A 17649-nucleotide genomic window follows, 5' to 3' on the forward strand; every position below is an offset into this window, starting at 1 on the left:
CTTAAACACAGAATGAACAAGAATAATAGACACGGTATCGACTTTGGTCTATACGTAGTCTATAGAGCGGAAGATCACAATAAGAAACAAGCAAATTATCGACTTCTTTCTGTAGACCGACTATAGAATGGAAGTAGACAAAAAGAAACAAAAATCTTAATAACCCTTGTCTATAGACAGTCCATAGACAATGAATAGACAAGAATAAATAGAGACTATATCAACTTTTTTCTATGGATAGTCTATATATAGGAAGTAGACAAAAATAAACAGACAACTTATCAACTTTTTTCTGTAGACCGACTATACAATGGGAGTAGACAAAAAGAAATAAAAATCTTACTAAATTTTGTCTATAGACAGTCTATAGACAATGGATGGACAAAAATAAATAGAAACTGTATCGACTTTTTTCTATAGATAGTCTATAGAGAGGAAGTAGACAAGAAGAAACAAACATCTTATCGACTTTTTTCTATAGACTGTCTATAGAATGTGAGTAGACAAAAATAAATAAAATAATATCAACTTTTGTCTATAGACAATCTATAGACATTGAATGGGCAAGAATAAATAAAGACTGTATCAACTTTTTTCTATAGATAGTCTATAGAGAGGAAGTAGACAAGAAGAAACAAACATCTTATCGACTTTTTTCTATAGACTGTCTATAGAATGTGAGTAGACAAAAATAAATAAAAATAATATCAACGTTTGTCTATAGACAGTCTATAGATTATTTATCAACAAAAGAACAAATCTATAAAAAGGCAAAGTGGTTTACAAGTAGTCTATAGACATTCTACAGACAGTCTAAACTCATTTTTGTAAGGGTCGGCAGATCAGCAAGAACCTCGCTATCAGTAATATCGTCAGTTAGCCAGGATTCAGTTATTATCAGCAAATTACTGTTAGACGATAACACGAGGTTAGACAGAATATCGCGTTTAGGAAGGAAGCTGCGTGCGTTGGTGAAGATAACGGAAAAGCAAAGGTTAGCTCGTGTCGGTACTGTAGGGCAGGGGGGTTTCCCGCGGCGAGGTGGCTGCTATTGCAATTCTTTCACACTCTGTGTGCGTTCTTCAAAAACGTAGCGCTTATTACCCATGAACAGGGTTTTAAAGCGCAAGGAATAAGGTGCCGATTTGCTTTTTGCGAATGCAACTAGATGTCTGCGGGCAAGTTGAACAGGACGTGTAAAATCCTCGCCAACGCTGAAGCCTGTTCCCTTAAACTTGCGGCCGTTGGAAAGGACTTGTTCTTTTGTTTTGTGAAATGTGAATTTCACTATTATGGGGCGGTTACGATTACCTGCACGATTGCCCAAGCGGTGTGCACGCTCGATTTCTTTCGGGTCAAGCGTGATGTTCATATGTTTACGACAGTGGTCAATGATTATGTCCTCCGAGTGCGCGAATGACTCCGCCCCTGAAGACTCAGCAATACCATAGAAAATCAGATTGTTGCGCCGCGAATGGTTCTCGGCATCATCAATACGCGCTTCCAGCCTCTGGATTGTGTGTGCTGTGCGGGAAGCATCACTTTTCACGGTTTCTATATCGGAACGCAGGGGCGCTAGGTTTTGGTAGTGGGTCTCCAGGTCAGTCATACGCACGCTCAGGTCGGATATAGCTTTGTCAGTTGTTAGTAACTGAGACTTGAGACCCTGAATCTCGGCGATTAGTTGCGATTGACCTGCGGATAGATTCTTAAGTTCATTTAGGACGGCTTGAATATCAGGTCCAGGGTTAGTTTCGACGTCACCTGCCAGCAACAATAAAGAGATAACAACATCACAGCACTGAACAATAATGGAAAGGCAGCAATGCGGGCCCGGCAGCTGCAGCAGAAAGTAATTACTTGACCGTTTTGTAAAAAGACTGTATGGTTTACTAACCTGCATGACGAACATAAACGGATTAGCGTGCTGTGTTGACGCACAGCAGCCGGGCCCACAAAGCGCCTCCGTCCGCGCCTGCACTTTTATAGATGACGGGTGAATTGATGTCGGTGGTGATAGGTATTCCTCTCGCAAGTCAAGTGACGCTGCCGGGTGCAGTGGCGCTGCCGGACACAGGAACAGTGCCAGTGGTCTGGGAGCGATGCTGGCATCGCTTCCACAATGTTTGGACAATTAGTAAATATTAAATATAGGATGTAGTTTCCGTGTGTATGCGAAGAAACGTATTGGTCGAGGCCGTATTTATTGGTTACATCATAAACTGGCAAAGAAAGTCCTGCTACTCGTGGTGTCTGTTGATTCCATTGTATGTTCGGTAGGTTGAAGTCTCCTGCAAGGATGTGCGGTAACGGGAAGAGTGGCCAGATTAGATTACAGCAAGCTATTTCATCACTGCGATCCACGAGGACGATAGAATAATCCCAGAGCAGGGGTACTCCCTCTGAAGTCCTCGGGTGACACCATACCAATTCTGTTTCATTAGCGGCAATGTCAATTTTCGTACTGTGCAAGCATTCCTTAACCTTTGCGAATACTCCTCCGGCTCGACGACTCCTGTTGTTTCTATAAACTTGATAGTTTAAAGGAAATATTTCGCCAATCTTAATTGACGCATCTAGCCATGACTCAGTCGCAAAAACAATGTCGGGATTAAGTGCCCCCAGTAGCGCGTTAAAGTCATAAATTTTATTTTTCTTACTTTGACAGTTTAGTAACAGAACTGAACACTCTGTCACACTGTTTCATGGGTTCTTAGCCTGTTGTCCCGTTTGTTTATTTTAGCTACAGTCTGGTCATTGTTATCCCCAGTATAGCCTTCACCATTTATGATCAGCTTATCATGCACAAGTCACACTTTGTCCTTTCCATTATTCTTCCTTCGTTTTTGAAAGGACCACAAGTTGCGTCTAATTTCCCTCACACGTGGCGAAAAGTACATAGAAATGCCGCAATCTGAGTTCTTCAGTTTCATGTCATTGCTGGGAATTGCTGCAACTGCTCCGCGCTCTTCTTAATTGCAATTCCCATGAAGACGGGTAGCGGAGAGGGGGAAAGAGTGTGGTGACGGTGCATATGCACGTGGCCTGCGCTTCCGTAGTTTTATCGATACGCGCGTTGGAGGTGCCGGCGCGCCTGCAACAGCGGTTGCGGCAGATGCATGGCAGGTGCAGTGACCGCAGCGGCGCTTGTGTCGGCGTAGTGTGGTGCCGAATGAAAAAAAAATGAATGCTTTTATAGTGTACACTGCCCATGTATGCAGCCTAAACAGCTTCGCTGGTAATCAGTCCCCATATGAATTTAGCGGCCCCACAATTTTTACAGCGAAGCTCTTTATGCGGACCCCGTGCCGTCGTTGTCGAACTTCGCAAAAAAAGGAGCCACGTGACCTAGCGGGAGAGGAGAGGAAAAGTAGAGGTCAACAGGGGAAATAGGGTTGGAGTGACCCCTTTCCCTCTTTGAGAATGCTATCTTATACGCGAATCTTATACAGCTTTCGGTCAATGATTACACGCTGCCGCGAAAGAAACAAATGTTACGGTGGCGGTTTGCGGCCAGCGAACAGTGCCCAGCTGTTGAAACGCGATTCCAGAAGCGCGTGGCTGCCGGCACTTCGTGCGCCAGCGGCTGGCACTGGGAACACCGAGCTGTATTATGACTGCATTCAGCCCACCGTCGATCACCCACTACTCATTAGTGGAGCAAAAAGCACCGGCCGATATATTATATAGTATTGCGTATCATTCGCTGAACACTGCACGTGAGCCATCGTCCAACGTCGTATGCTGTTCACTGAACTAATAAAACAATCAGGTGGTTTTTATTTCACGCCAAAACTTGCTCTCATTACTGGCGTGCAAGAAAGGGGCGGCGCAACTTTAACGCGAAAAAAAGCACAGCAAAACAGAGAGAAACCTCACCTCAGAAAAAAGAAAACACTGAGAGAACCGAAAAAAACAACACTCCTAAAGCATGGGCACCACGCGCAGCACGCAAAAGCGAAAAGGGGGGAAAAGAATGGCCTAATAGAATATTTACAACATAGACTGCTTGCGAAATGGGACTGGCATGGTGTAACACTCAGTGTAACTAACACAGCTTCGTTGTTCGACCTTTTTCACGGAGTGTAAGGGGTGGTTATTTTTATTTTATAGCGATAACAATTATATGGACACTGTAGGCGAAATTCCGCCGTGAGGTTGCCGTGAGGTTTCGTATGGAGTGCACGGGCGATAAAATCGTCGCCGCGCGCCATACGCTGTATGTTTGATTGAAAGCATGCAACGATGAGCTGGGAATCGTGGCTCGTGCACAGAAGGGCGAGAAGCGGGAAGGAAGCGCAGTCTTGCAGTCGCGCACAACGTTCCTGAGGGAGGTGGAGGGGCCGCGCTTTACTGCAATCGCGCCCTCCCGCCACGCCGGAAGTCTCCCATGGGAGGGTGGGCAGGTGGAGGGGCGATGCTTTACTACGGCCGCGCGCTCCCGCCGGGTCCGAAGGCTTTGAGGGGAGAGGGGGCGTGGGGAGGGGGGCGTCCGGCGCCACGAGCGTCCTCCTGCGCGGCTGTATCTCGAAAGCCATCTGCGGCGGGGCAGAGTCCGCCCTCCCTGTCTTTTCATGGCTAATGGCGAATTCCACTGGGAGAACAGGAGCACTCAAAAGCACGCTGAAAGTGCTCGTTCCAGAGGCGACGTGTTTCAGTGGTCGAACAGGAGTGGGAGAGCCGTCATGCAGTGGTAGAACAAGAACAGTTTCGCTGCGCCGAGAGCAGCCGGGAGCAGTCCGGACTGCTCTCGCCTGAAAAGCGGAGTGCGGAGGAAGTCACGTGATTTAAAACGTCATATCCTCCTCATTTCTTTTTATTTTGCTTCAGCCGGCGCGCGCGGCGGCAATGGCGGCAGCCAAGTGTAGGTGGTGTTTTGGTACCGCTGTTTTTGACGTGGGTGATACGAGCGAGCTTCGCAGCGATTTAGCGACAGATCCTGGCATTTCTAGTCCGCCTTGCTTCTCGTTGGATGCGCGGGGGACAGCGGCAGCAAAGCGTCGTCGCCTTGCTTAAGTGCTTGAGACGCTCGACGGTGAAAGCAGCGAAAGCTGCTGGAGCTCAACTTCAGATTCAAGTTGCAGTTTCAGATGATCTTCGCAGGCGGACACTTTGTGGGATGCGTCAGCGCTGCACAAAAGTATGTAGTACGTGGCCGCAAACGGTGACATGGTTACGCCCGACAGATTACAAGACGATCACGCTTGTTCTGCCGCTGTCCTGCAGAGAGTGGTGGGACGTCGATTTCTTTAGTCACATGGTACATTTCTCCTCACACGTCCCCCTCCCACCTGCTCTCCGAATGCTCGCCGTATTCCAGTGGCGGGTCGAGTGTGCCTGCTCTCACTGCACTGTCGCCCGCCTCCGCACTGCGCGGCGCCCTGCTCCTGTTCTCCCAATGGAATTCGCCATAAGATCGCAGTGATGCGAGCACCGGCACGAAGCTGTATTCGCTCGCTGCTGCTCCTGCTCCTCCAGCATTTTTACAGCCAGTTTCGGCGGTCATCGAGTGAGATGCGTTCATGTTTGCCTGTGGACGCATGACAAGATGCTTGTTAATTTAGTTAGTATGCGTGTGTTTACCAATTTGTACGGCTCATAAAGCTACTATCCTTACTTTCTATAGCTGTCCACTAATTTGCTATCGCACTCGATGCTTCGCCTTTCGGGCGAAATTGCGACTTTTTTGTTCTCAGGTACCCGCTTTTCACCGGCAAACATACTTCGAACGTTAACGCTGAGCGGAGGACGCGTCTGCGTGTATCGGAAGTTTTTCGAATGTTATCGATGGTTCTACTCGCAGTCTGTTGTCCCCGAACCTTGTGTTGTCGGATTGTACGCACAACGCGCGACTTTCTGGAAGATACGCGGGCACCAGATACTACTCTGGAACCTTCGACGACTTATGTGTAAAAGCCAACGCGCTTTACGCGCTGATCATATTTTGACGAGCGCCGACTTTGCTGCCCACTATCGTTGTGTTTGAATGTTACTTGTTTAGCTGGGTACAAGTTCGCCCAATAAAGGGTTAATTTCGCCATGCACAGTTTTGCTACCGTATTCTTGACCGTCACTACAACGTGGCATCTGGTGGAGGAGATTTTAGGTTCATGTGGTGGAGGTTCATGTACTGGACTCCCTGGCAAAGTCGTGAAACAAGCACGAACCGCGAAGACAACACTAACGTCGTTTCGGACCATCGAGCTAGCCTCAGACTACAAAACCAGCCTCCAGAGTACGGAAGACCAGGAAGCGCACGGCCGCGACAGCATCAACAATGACAGCCCCAGTGCGGTCTACAGTGATCGTGTTGCAGCACCCCAGGTAGCCACCGACGTTCCGCGGATCAACACTAGAGGAACCTGAAAGCTGGCTGGAGACGTATGATAGGGTCGCTACGTTACGCAACTGGGACAACGACGACAACCTGCACCATGTCTTCTCATTTGAAGACGCGGCCAGGGCGTGGTTCGAAATTCGGGAAACCACCTTAACAACTTGGGGCCTAGAGACCTTCACGAGCGTCGTGTGCAAATAGCGAGCGCAAGCTCTGCTGGAAGCCCGAGGGCACTGCCCAGTGAAACAATCGCCAACTTCGCGGAAAAGATGACCCGCATTTTCCGGCACGCCGACCCGGAAATGTCCAAGGCGAAGGAAAATCCGCTTTCTGATGTGGGTCGTAAAGCAAGAACTTAATCGACGCACATGATCCAGAACTTGCCGAAGACCGTAGCTGAGTTTTTTTGCAGAGACAAACGGTGACTGAGAAAACTGTAGAAATGCGCACTACACAATATAGCCACCAAGTGATCACGCCACAGTGCGCAATCTAAGTACTGGCCACCGACTACCTCCATGACACCATCAGGGCCATTGTGCGCTAAGAATGTTGGAAGATGTTACTATGGCGAGCTGTCAGCGTTAGGGCGACGACGATGAAGTTAGCAGATAATATAGCAGAGAAGAAGTACACCCGGGAAAGATCGAGGGATACCATGGCTGCCTGCGTTCAAGCGACTATAAATAAAATATGTGGGACAAGGAACGCCTCGCGACTCCACAAAAGTGGTGACCCGGACACCAGACGGCAACGCCCCACCTGCTCATCCCTTTTCCATCACTCTCCGGGTGACGACAGCAAAAACCTTGAGTACCGTCCTTATAGGCAGATCATGGACACAGCGCCCATCAACGGTGCGACGCCGAAAGTCACGGCAACCGACCCTGTCGTCGCTACAATAAGGTTACCAGAATTCTGGTAATCGGACTCGGAAATCTGGTTTCTGAGCGTTGAGACACTTTTCTGATGACACCGCATGACTTCCGATGCCAGAGCAGAGAAGAGAGAGAGAGAGACAAGTTTATTCGTCACAGTGCAGAGTTAGTTCATGGGCTTCTCAGGAAGGCCAGATGGCCGTCAGGCGATGCGTGACGGCGACCTCTTCGGTTCGCTCCACGGCTCGGAGATGCACGCCCGCGCTGGAGCTAAGCAGAACTTCCTCCCACGACGAAGATCGGGTGGAGGGGGATCCTTCTCGCAGTCCCAGAGGATGTGACTGCGCGTAGCTAGCTCGCCGCACAGGTGACAGTACGGACTCAATCTGTCCGGGTGAATGCAATAGTATACGTAGGGGTTCAGCTATGAGTGTGTCTATAACCTGCGCCAGGTGACCTCCTGACGCTTGTTTAGTTTACTGTGTGGTGCGGGCCTAGAGTGCGTGTACGATGGTAGTACTGGGTTATGTCGTGATATGAGTGCAGGAATTCATTTGAGGTCTCTGGGTACGGGAGGCCCACCGCTCGGCTGACGAATGCTCGAGCATGTTGGTGGGCCACTTCGTTCCCTGCATACCCCGCGTGAGCCGGGACCCATATCTGCTCCACTGAGCATGGTTTTTCACTGTTTTGTAGCGACTGTAGGAGCTTTAGTGTAGTGTGTGCCACTATTCCTCGCGCAAAGTTTGTTATGGCGGTTTTGGAGTCGCTCATAACTATACAGGTGTCAGTTGAGGCCACGGCCAATGCAATGCCGGCTTCTTCTCCTTCGGTAGGTGTGGCTGCGCTTGGCGTGCTCGTAGTTGTCTGCACCTTGAGCTCTGGGTCTGCAACGGCGCAAACGGCATAGGTGTGGGGTAGATCAGAGTACTGAGCTGCGTCGACGTACACCACGACGGAGTAGGTCCCGTACGTCACGCGTAGTGCCTGGGCCCTCGCTCTTCTGCCGTTGTGGTGGCCCGCGAGTGTGTTTTACAGCGTAAGCAGTTATGGGTTCATTGTAACAGCCGTTTCGCTTGGCGATGCTCTCTGCCGCCGCCGCCGCCACCGGTGATGTCCGCTGTTCGTAGCAGCTATCGCCGGAATTGACAAAAAGAATTACCCAGTTCCCGCCGGGCTCGAGCCCCGGCCCGCTGCGTGGCAGTCAGCTACTCTTCCACTGAGCCGCGGCAACGCTTCTAGCATGCAGTGGGAAATGCCCTATAAACACGCCCTAGCGCGTGAGGAAATACGCGATGAGACTAGCACGCTGCGTGGCGTCGATACGTGCACACTGTGCGTTGCATTCGCATGTTATTACTTCAGGTGGCACGCCATGTAGCAGATGCACACATAGAGTTAGTATACTCTCTCTAGTGAAAAAGCTGGGCGGGAAAAAAAGCTGGAGCCGCAAAAACGCCGACATGTTGCTAGGACTCGATTTTGTAGAACTAAAATATTCAAAATTTTACACAAAAGCAAGCACTTACACGAAGCACGTAGGCCCGGACAACCGTATGACGTTTATTCCGTATATTTTTCAGAAAGATCAGATGGCTATTTAGAAAATTTTGATGTAAAATTTACGATGTTTAAAACGCTGCGTTTGCAGGCGCCTTAACCAGATGGCGCTACCATACTGACAGACGCTCGGGATCGCGTTCATAACGTGCTCGTCTGAATCGCATCTCGTCGTCTGTGCCCGCGCGCCTGCATAGGGTATAGCAACATGGCCGCGCCCTTGCGGTTCCCGATTTCAATATATGGGTACTATGGGGAGCTTATTCTGTAGAGTTAGTTATACTAACTCTATGGATGCATAGGTAGCGGTACAAGGTATAAGGTTTGAGAAAGGAAAATAAGTTTATTGATATGTGTACAAAATTTACAGCAAATATATATATTGTGTACCTGATTAAATCAATCTGGCATTGTCCCCGCCGCGTTTTAAAGGGTATGCCAATAAATATTAATCATATTCATGACTAGCTGGCTAGGTGACTCTTTGTCACTGCTTTGTTTCAAATCTGATGCCAATAATTTCATCATTATCTCATCATTAGCAACGTAGCGCGCCTGTGGTCATCCGATGTGAGAAGCGCGCCGCATAGCGACGTTGCGTGAACAAATTATAGCCCTGTTGCATATTAATACACCAGGCGCGTATGGACGTGGAGCAAGGAAGAGCCGAGCCAACAGCGGCTATCGAGCGGGAGCATGGGGTGCGCGCACATCGGCGACAAACTCGGTGACATTGGAAAGCCTCGCGTTTGACCTTCGTTCCGAGAGGCGGAAGAAGCGGTTCGCATTAAAAATATTGGAGAGCTGACACACATGTTGTAATCAATCTGAAGCCGAGCTTTCGTCAAACGGTTAATGAAATGCTGCACATTTACTCATTTCATTCCTGCTCCTTTGGCGTAAATTATCCCGCGCATGCGCTCTTGTGTACATTTTCTACGCAATGCGAAAAATCTTAGATTGGCATACGTTGCAACATCTTTCCAACACTTATTCATTCTAACATGAAATTTGGCATGCTTACGTTTTAGCATGTCCTGAATTCAGACAAACAACTTTCAGAGCTTTACACAAAAATATTCAGTAAGATAATTTCAAAAGCTTCTTCGTGGAGTATAGTTAAACTGAAACTCTGCGTTGCAATTTTTCTCTAGACTAAAACACAAGAGTTACATTATGCTTTTTTTTGCTTTATTGAATTCTACTAATTATTGGGAGCAATATGAGCTGTTATTTAGTGTTTTTTTGTGTTCACTACAGTCGCCTAAGCTTGCACAAGAGTGCTGGCATTTTACAAATGCATGGTGTGCGAAAAATTAACTAAATAAGCTGTCGCAAAACTTAAAGCAGTATTAAAAAGATGAGTTCAAACTCTGTGAATGGTGAAAGTTTCATTGAACTTCCAGAAATATTAAAAAAAGGGGTTTACTAGTAGCAACTGCCCTAATAAAGAGTGTGGTGGGGGATAATGCTGCCTCCCTAATCTGTAGAGTTTGGTGATTTCATTACATTAACCATGCGGTCTCTCCCAGCACTCGGACCCCGCGCTGTTCCGTTGATTTTATTTATCGGCGTGGCGACAATGACATGAGGACAATGGGCTGAGGACGTGTAGGAAGACGATGGCATGAAGACGACGGTGCGATGGTATGTCGGCGCCTGCTCGGCTTGCGAATTCTCGAGCGAGGGTGTGTGCGGCTTCGTGGCCCGGGAGGGAGAATGGGCGGGCGTCCATATCACATGAACGTCACGCTCCCCGCGAAAGTTAGTCGTGATCCTTAGCACCTCTTTCGAGACCCTTCCCTTAGCGAAGTTATGAAACGCGGTTTTAGAGTCATTGATTACGACGCTGTACATTGTGGAGGCGAGCGCAAGCGCTTTGGAAATCTTTCTCCGCGAATTTCGAATCTCCTGTTTCAATGGTGCCGCTCGACAACGGGTGACCCGCTTCATTTGAGGCGACCACTTCCATGGTTCGACCGTCTGCATATTCCACCGCGTCTACAAAGACCACATCCGCATCGCTTAGAAATATTCGCTCTTGCATTCCTCAGCTTTGGGTGATGTTCGGGGTTCATGTTTCTGGGTAAAGGGGGTATAATAATGCGCTCTCTTGTTTCTCTTATGGGACGTCGTATTTATACCCGCTTTGCCCAGCGTACGTGATACCGCGCTTGTGTAGTGTGTCTCTTCCCGTGTTGTTTTGCGCGAGTCTTTCGCAATGTGCTATTGTATGACCCTCGATGAGTTCGTCTAGCGTGTTGTGCATTCTATCGCTTTGAACTTCTCGTTAGACGTGGTTATTGGAAGGCCGAGGGCTTGTTTATATGTCTTTTTGATGATGAATTCTATCTTTTGTTTTTCCGCCACGTGTTACTTGAGTTATGGGGTCACATGCACTATGCGGCTGACGACGAAGGCTTGGATGAGCTGCACGAGGTTGAGTTCTTTCATAGCGTAGTTGTTGTTAGCGATTCTTCGAATCAAACTGATGGTTTGCTGGGTGCTGTGTTATCCAGTATTCTTATTGCTTCTCCGTTATGTCCGCTCTCAGCTATTTGAAGTCCCAGTAATCTTAGGTGCTGTATGTGGGGAATTGGGAGACCGCTTACCGAGAGTGTGATGTTGGGTCGTTCTTAATTGCGCTTGCGTCCTCTGCTTGTAGGTTTGTAGAGCCTGTGAAACTTGCAAACACGCTCCCATTTTTGGGTAGAGTATTTTAGTACCTTTCTCTCCACGTATCTCTCTACCGCATTGACTGCTTGCTGTAAAATCTCTTCGGTGTGGCCAGCGCTTCAGCCCGTCACGCACAGGGTGATGTCACCCGCATACATACTGTGCCGAAGTCCATCGATACGTTCCAGCTCTGCCAGCAGGCCGGGCTTCGCCACATAACATAGGAAGGGGGAAAGCACCGAACCTTGTTGTGCTCCCTTCTTGTCTAGTTCTATTCGGATTTCGCGTCCCCGACTGTGAATATGGCTTTACGGTTAGCGAGGAAATCTGTCACGTAGTCGTATGCCCCTTGGTCTACGTGGAGGTTTTGCAACTCGTGACAATCGTCGTCGTTTTAGTGCACAAAGTAAAGTCCTCAGCACCACGATCGACAAGATAGACAAAAATTCCGCCCCTATACGGAAGCCAGAATTTTTGGTCGCGCTGGTCCCAGCCGACGTCGGAACGAACTGCTTTAAAAGCGCTAGTACGCTTTTTAAAAGGTACAGGACTTAGTGAAAAACTATAGAACGTGCGGACTGATGTGTTTCTTTTTCTTTTTAATCTGCTCTTGTTTTCTAATCATTTCTTCTCTTACCCCATCCCCCTGTGCAGTGTAGCCAACCGGACACTTAACCTGGTTAACCTCTCTGCCTTTCACCTCTGATTTTCCTTCCTTCCTTGCAACTTGCGCAACATGGCCCCTTGGGTGACGTTATCAAAATGTGTTCTTTACGTCGAGACCCAGGATGGCTTTTGTATCCAGGGTGTGTTTCAGCGTCCGTGATTTAGTTCTTTAGTTGCACCATGACGTCTTGCGTCGAGAGTTTTGGTCTGAAGCCAATCATGGAGTGTGGCTATTTGGGGCGAGCTGCACCACTAGAAAAGCTGGCGCCATCATCGGCGTGACGTGGAATGAGGGATCACGTGGACACAGCGGCCGCGTCGTCTGCTTCGGAAGAGCCGAGGCGAAGTGAAAACGAAACAGTCCCACTTGCGCTACAATAGTGATTAAGTGGGGATGTTTTCCCACTTCGGCTGTCTGCTTGACAACCCTTGAAAGCACTATAATAGGTGATGGCTGCCTTTGAAGGTGTTCGACATGGTACGCTATTGTTGCTCGGTACCGCAGGGCCGGGCGCGTACTCAAGGGAGCCCAGTGTCAGCCTTCACAGGCACCCGCAGGCCAAGAAGCTGTGTACAGCTTGGATTTCAAAACTTAGAACCGGCAATCAGCCATCGGCTACAACTCGGGTGTGTATACCAAGCACTTGCGCGAGGAAGATTACTGCTATGGCATCGGGGCTGCGATGTTCAGTGAGTAGGTGAAAGCGCGCACTAAGAATTAAGCTCACCCGCGCGCACTGCCTCGTTATTGTCATGAAGGTTTGGTCTATGAACTTGTTGATGTTAGATGCTGTCAAGTTCAGCAGAATGGAAAGGGAACTATATGAAGCGCATTAAAAAAAGGCATGGCATATTCTCATGTTTGTGTTAGCACCAAAGAATGAATGTACTGGAGTAACAAAAAAAAAAAAAAAAAACTAAAAACACCGTGCGGCCAAGCCGTCACTTATATTATTGTAGGACATGCTTGATGATGCCTTTCACCATGAAGTATTAGCATTTCTTACTCTCCCTCAGCAATGCGGCCATTATAGACGCCTTTCTTACTGTTTTAGTTTTTATTAGTTGTTACAGTTAGCACGAGTTAAGTCGTAGGCTCGATTTAAGCGATGCATTATATTTAATGCGTAATTGTCAAATGACCCAGTGAACTAAATTCGGTTCCACTAACGTGAAACATGGGGGGGTGCGAAGCATGCAGTCATGCACCGCTAATGCACCCATTGCCTTAAGCAATGGCTCATAACCCCGTAAGCGCGGCCTCCCCATTACGACGACAGAAGAGAAGTGAAATGGAATGGAGTAGCCGCAACGATGACAGCTGTGGCAGACGATGACGACGACGAACGCGGGAGCGCTCGGCACGCGCTTGTGACGACGACGACAGGAGACGCCGATAGCGTGGGCGCATAAGGTGCTTCGCACCTAAAAGAAGCATAGGAAATTTCCTCGCTGAGAAGACCGATAAACTTACTGTGCGACGCAACTTGATAAATAACGATACTGAAACGTCCAAGAATTTAGAAGAAAAGAAAAAAATTATTGAATCGTCGCGATGGCACATGACGAGCCGCCGTATAGCGTCGAAGTCCCTAGTTATAACGAAATTATTTTTGAACAGCACTGATAGCGTCCACGCAACAATGGTTGCATGTGTACTGTCCTATGTTCATATGCTGCGGCCCAAAGCTCACGCCACGGTGCGCAAACGCGCTCGCAGCGAAAGCGAAACTTTGTGCGCGGACATTTATGCAGACGCGCAGTCGGTCGCTGGGAACCCGTGCGATGGCTGCATTGAGGCTTCATTCTGTTATGCTCCATTTGGTTATACAAACAGCACAGTATAAGAACATATTTCTCAGCGACTGCCTTCCTTTCACGTAAGAAGCTGGTTTGGAGGACTCCATCGCGGCGACCGCGCGCAGCGGGCGTTCACTGTACGTATTGGGTAAAGATATAGCGCCTGTAAACTATTCTGCGCGTCCTGTTTGCGCAAGATTATTATTTTAACAGTAAGAAACTTCCTTCGTTTGGAGAGTACTTACACAAATGGCCAGGAGGGCTCCCGCGTCATTTTTTTATAGAGCGCAGAGAGCCAAACCTATGAGGAGCGCGCCGCGTTATCCCTCATCTACGCAAGCTAGGCGCTGCCGACAGATGGCGACTCCGTAAGTCCTCGCCCCCAATAGCCCGTTGTCGTCCATGTATCTGGCGAGACGCGTTATAACTACTTTTTCCATAAGCTTTCTGATGCTGGACGTAAGTGAGATGGGCCTGAGATTTTCTATGTGACGCCTTTCTATGTGTCCCTTTTCTTTATTATTTTCTACATTCCAATTTCAAAACACTCAATTTCCCCGATGCTTTCCTTGACTTCATTGTCTGTTGGCTTTATGTGGTTATGATTAACAAAATCGAGTCCCTCGGTTCCCCTTCTTCTTTCGTTTATTCATAGCGAGCGTCTCGAATCTGGCAGCCTTGATATCATTAGGTAGCATCCGAGGGTTTATTAGCCACATGCCTGTTCCCCAAGGTCACGTGTTACGTGACGCTATCGGGGTGAAAAGGATGTTCCACATCCGCCCACCATGGTCTTGAGTGGCGCTGGTTGACACACCTAGGGCTAGATCTAGTAAACGTAAATACCCAAGTTAGAGGACGAATTGATGGCCGTCACCGTAGCACAATTGGTAGTGCAACGCCCACGTAATGCGGTGTTGCGGGTTCGGCTACCGCCGGCGACAAGTTATATTTTCGTCCACTTTCATTCCCCTTTTGTTCATTAATTTCTACATTGCAATTTCAACCACAATTAATTTCGCCCATGGTTTCCTTGACTTCATTGTCTGTTCACTTTATGAGAAAATATTTAGCAAAATCGAGCCCCTCAGTTCCCCTTCTTCTTTCGTTTTTTCCCAGGTTTGTGTTTTAGCATGATTTGGGCGGTTTTCCATTGCAGGGGCATGGTCCCCTTCTCCAAACATTCGTTTATGCACTTTGTGAGAGCGTTGACCGATTCGTCGTCTAATTTGCGTAGTGCTTTACTTGTTACACCGTCGGGACCCAGGACAGACTTCGGATTGAGTCGGCCGAGTTCGTATCGAATCTCTGCCTCCGTTACGGGATCGTTGAGGTCGACGTTATCCTTCCGTGGGTGCTCTGCAAGTCGTGTTGTTGTTGCATCTCCTACGTCTATCTGGCGTAGCTCTCATAGGAGCTCTACCTCTGAGCCTGCGTGGCTGTGTAGTATCCGTTGAAGGTTTTGTCTTTGAATTGTTTTCGTGCCTTCTTGGTCGATGAGGCCTCGGAGCATGTTCCAAGTTTTGGGCATTCCGAACTGTCGGTCCATTAGAATGCACGTGGCTTCCCACTGCTGCTGAGATAGCCGATTCACGTGGTCTCCTCTCAGCCGAGCGCTTCGATTGTCTTTCTTAGGCGCCGGTTGTGCTTATGACCTTTGCAGCGCTTTTGTAAGCTGCGTTTTGGCTCCCACGTGTGTAGGAGTTTGCTATCTATTTCCTCCATGTCTATTTCTTCGGGAACGTTTTTGGTGGCCTTCTGCACGCTACGCTGGAGTGTGTTTGTCCACTTCTGTATGCGTTCGATGGTTTCTCTCGCATCGTCCTCACGGAGCTTACGAAAGGTGTCCCACTAGGTTAGCGTTATTTTCCTTTTTTTTTTTTACGCGGGCCTGCTTGTAGCATTGTGTTCACAATGTAGTGATCGCTGCCAAGAAGCCCATTTCGGTTGGCTATGTTCTTTATGAATGTCAGGTCCAACGTAGTGTCTCTGTTGACGCAATTGCCCATTGCGCTAGGGTTCTGTCGGTTAGTTATTAGCGTGAGCCACTCGTGCTGCGCATTGTTCCACAGGTTGCGACCTTTAATGTTCTCGATGATGTAACCCCAGGCCACATGTGGTGCGTTAAAATCACCAGCGATTATAAGTGCACGTCTGCCAATCACGTATAACAATTTGTGGAAAAGCGAGCAAAACTTTACCTTTTGTCGTTTTGCGCTGTATACTTTCAGCACGAATAGGCTTCCCTCCTTTTTTCGGGAGGGTATGACTTCGAGTAGTACGTGGAGTATGTTTCGTACGCTGGTGTGGTGTTCTACAGCAGCTATGTTTCGGTGCATCAGTGTGGTTACTGTTGCTTTTTCATCTAAAGTCCTATAGTAGTTGTATCATGATAATTTTGCAGTCCCCCCATTTTTCTGTAGGGTGATTACGTCCGGCGCTTGCTTCGTTTTTAGGAATTGCTGCAGGTTACACCTGTTACGGTGAAACCTACGACAATTCCACTGCCACATCATGCACTCGTTACGCAGCGCCATGTTGGTTACTCGCGTTCTCCATGCAGCTGTTCTCAGCCACAGGTGGTCTGCTGTACGGCTTGCTCTTTACCGGCCGCGTTCCTGCGGGTTGGGCGTCTTTCGACGCGTTTTCCAGCTGCGCTACTCTACCCTCGAGGACGTCGAACCGCTGCGACATTTCTGCTCGCATCTGAGTTATCTGCTATTGTAGATCCGGGCGCATCTGCATAAATTTCTGTTGTAGCCCTGCGAACATTTCCTGGAACATTCATTTACTTCTCCGAGTGTAGAGTCGCTATGCTCGTCTGCATTTGCCTTTGCCCTTTGCTTATGCGGCGGCGTCTCTCCACTCATAGGCCTGGGTGCGGCGTCGGCGGAGCTTGATTTGGTGCGGACGCCTTACTAGCTGTGGGCATCTTAGAGGTTATTTATGTCTTTTTTAGATTCTTATGTTTTGCGTTTTCCTCTTTAAGCGTTTTAAGTGCGAAGCATTTTAGGGGCCCGAGCTGTCGGCATCACCGCAAGTCGCGCGTGATCAGTCGTGTCCGTTCTCAGAAACAAGTGCTCAAAACAGTGTCAAAACAAGGGCAGAATTGAGCAAAAACCGGTCCAAAATAAACTAAATTGATTCAGAATAATTCAAAAAACAGGAACAATGAATCATTAGGCGCAATAATTAGCAAGAACTTGTTAAGATCGCTTACGAAACGCCAGGATGGTACCAGCGTAGCGCAAGAGAGGACGCCACCACTCCACAAGCGCTCGATTGCTTCTCCCACCAGCGCTACTCCAGCACCAGGGCATCACTGCTTCGCAATTGCCCAGGTTTCACGTTAGTGGAGTTTCATTAGCGCTGAATTTGAACTACACAAGCGCAGGATTTTTTATCTCCTGCCTTAGCGTCGCGTTTTCTCGCGTTGTTTCTTGTGACATCTGTCTGATCTGTGCTATTTCCTGTTCTAAGGTGGACCCCGCGCGTTATATGGAGCAGCAGTGCAAGAGACCGCGCCTACCCAGCTCACCTTTACCCGGGTCGCTGGCCTCTCCTCGGGTGGATCCATATCTTGGACGTGTCTTGGATCTCGATTGGGTTCTCGAACGGGTTCTAGACAGGGTCCTCGACCTGGCCCTGGGACCGAGCGGTCCCCGACTATTCCCCCCGTGTAGTTCCGTTCCACGCGTGTTTCGAATTCTGCTTCTTTCCTTCATCGCTCCC

At 48.5% G+C, this 17649-nt stretch overlaps 1 pseudogene; it reads right to left on the reverse strand.

The window, feature by feature from the left end:
- Window positions 1-8002: 8002 nt before the first annotated feature.
- LOC125947705 (uncharacterized) overlaps window positions 8003-17649 on the reverse strand; it is a 56876-nt pseudogene continuing 47229 nt past the window's right edge.

This window comes from Dermacentor silvarum, chromosome 8 (genome assembly GCF_013339745.2).
Source record: "Dermacentor silvarum isolate Dsil-2018 chromosome 8, BIME_Dsil_1.4, whole genome shotgun sequence".
Taxonomy (NCBI): Eukaryota; Metazoa; Arthropoda; class Arachnida; order Ixodida; family Ixodidae; genus Dermacentor; species Dermacentor silvarum.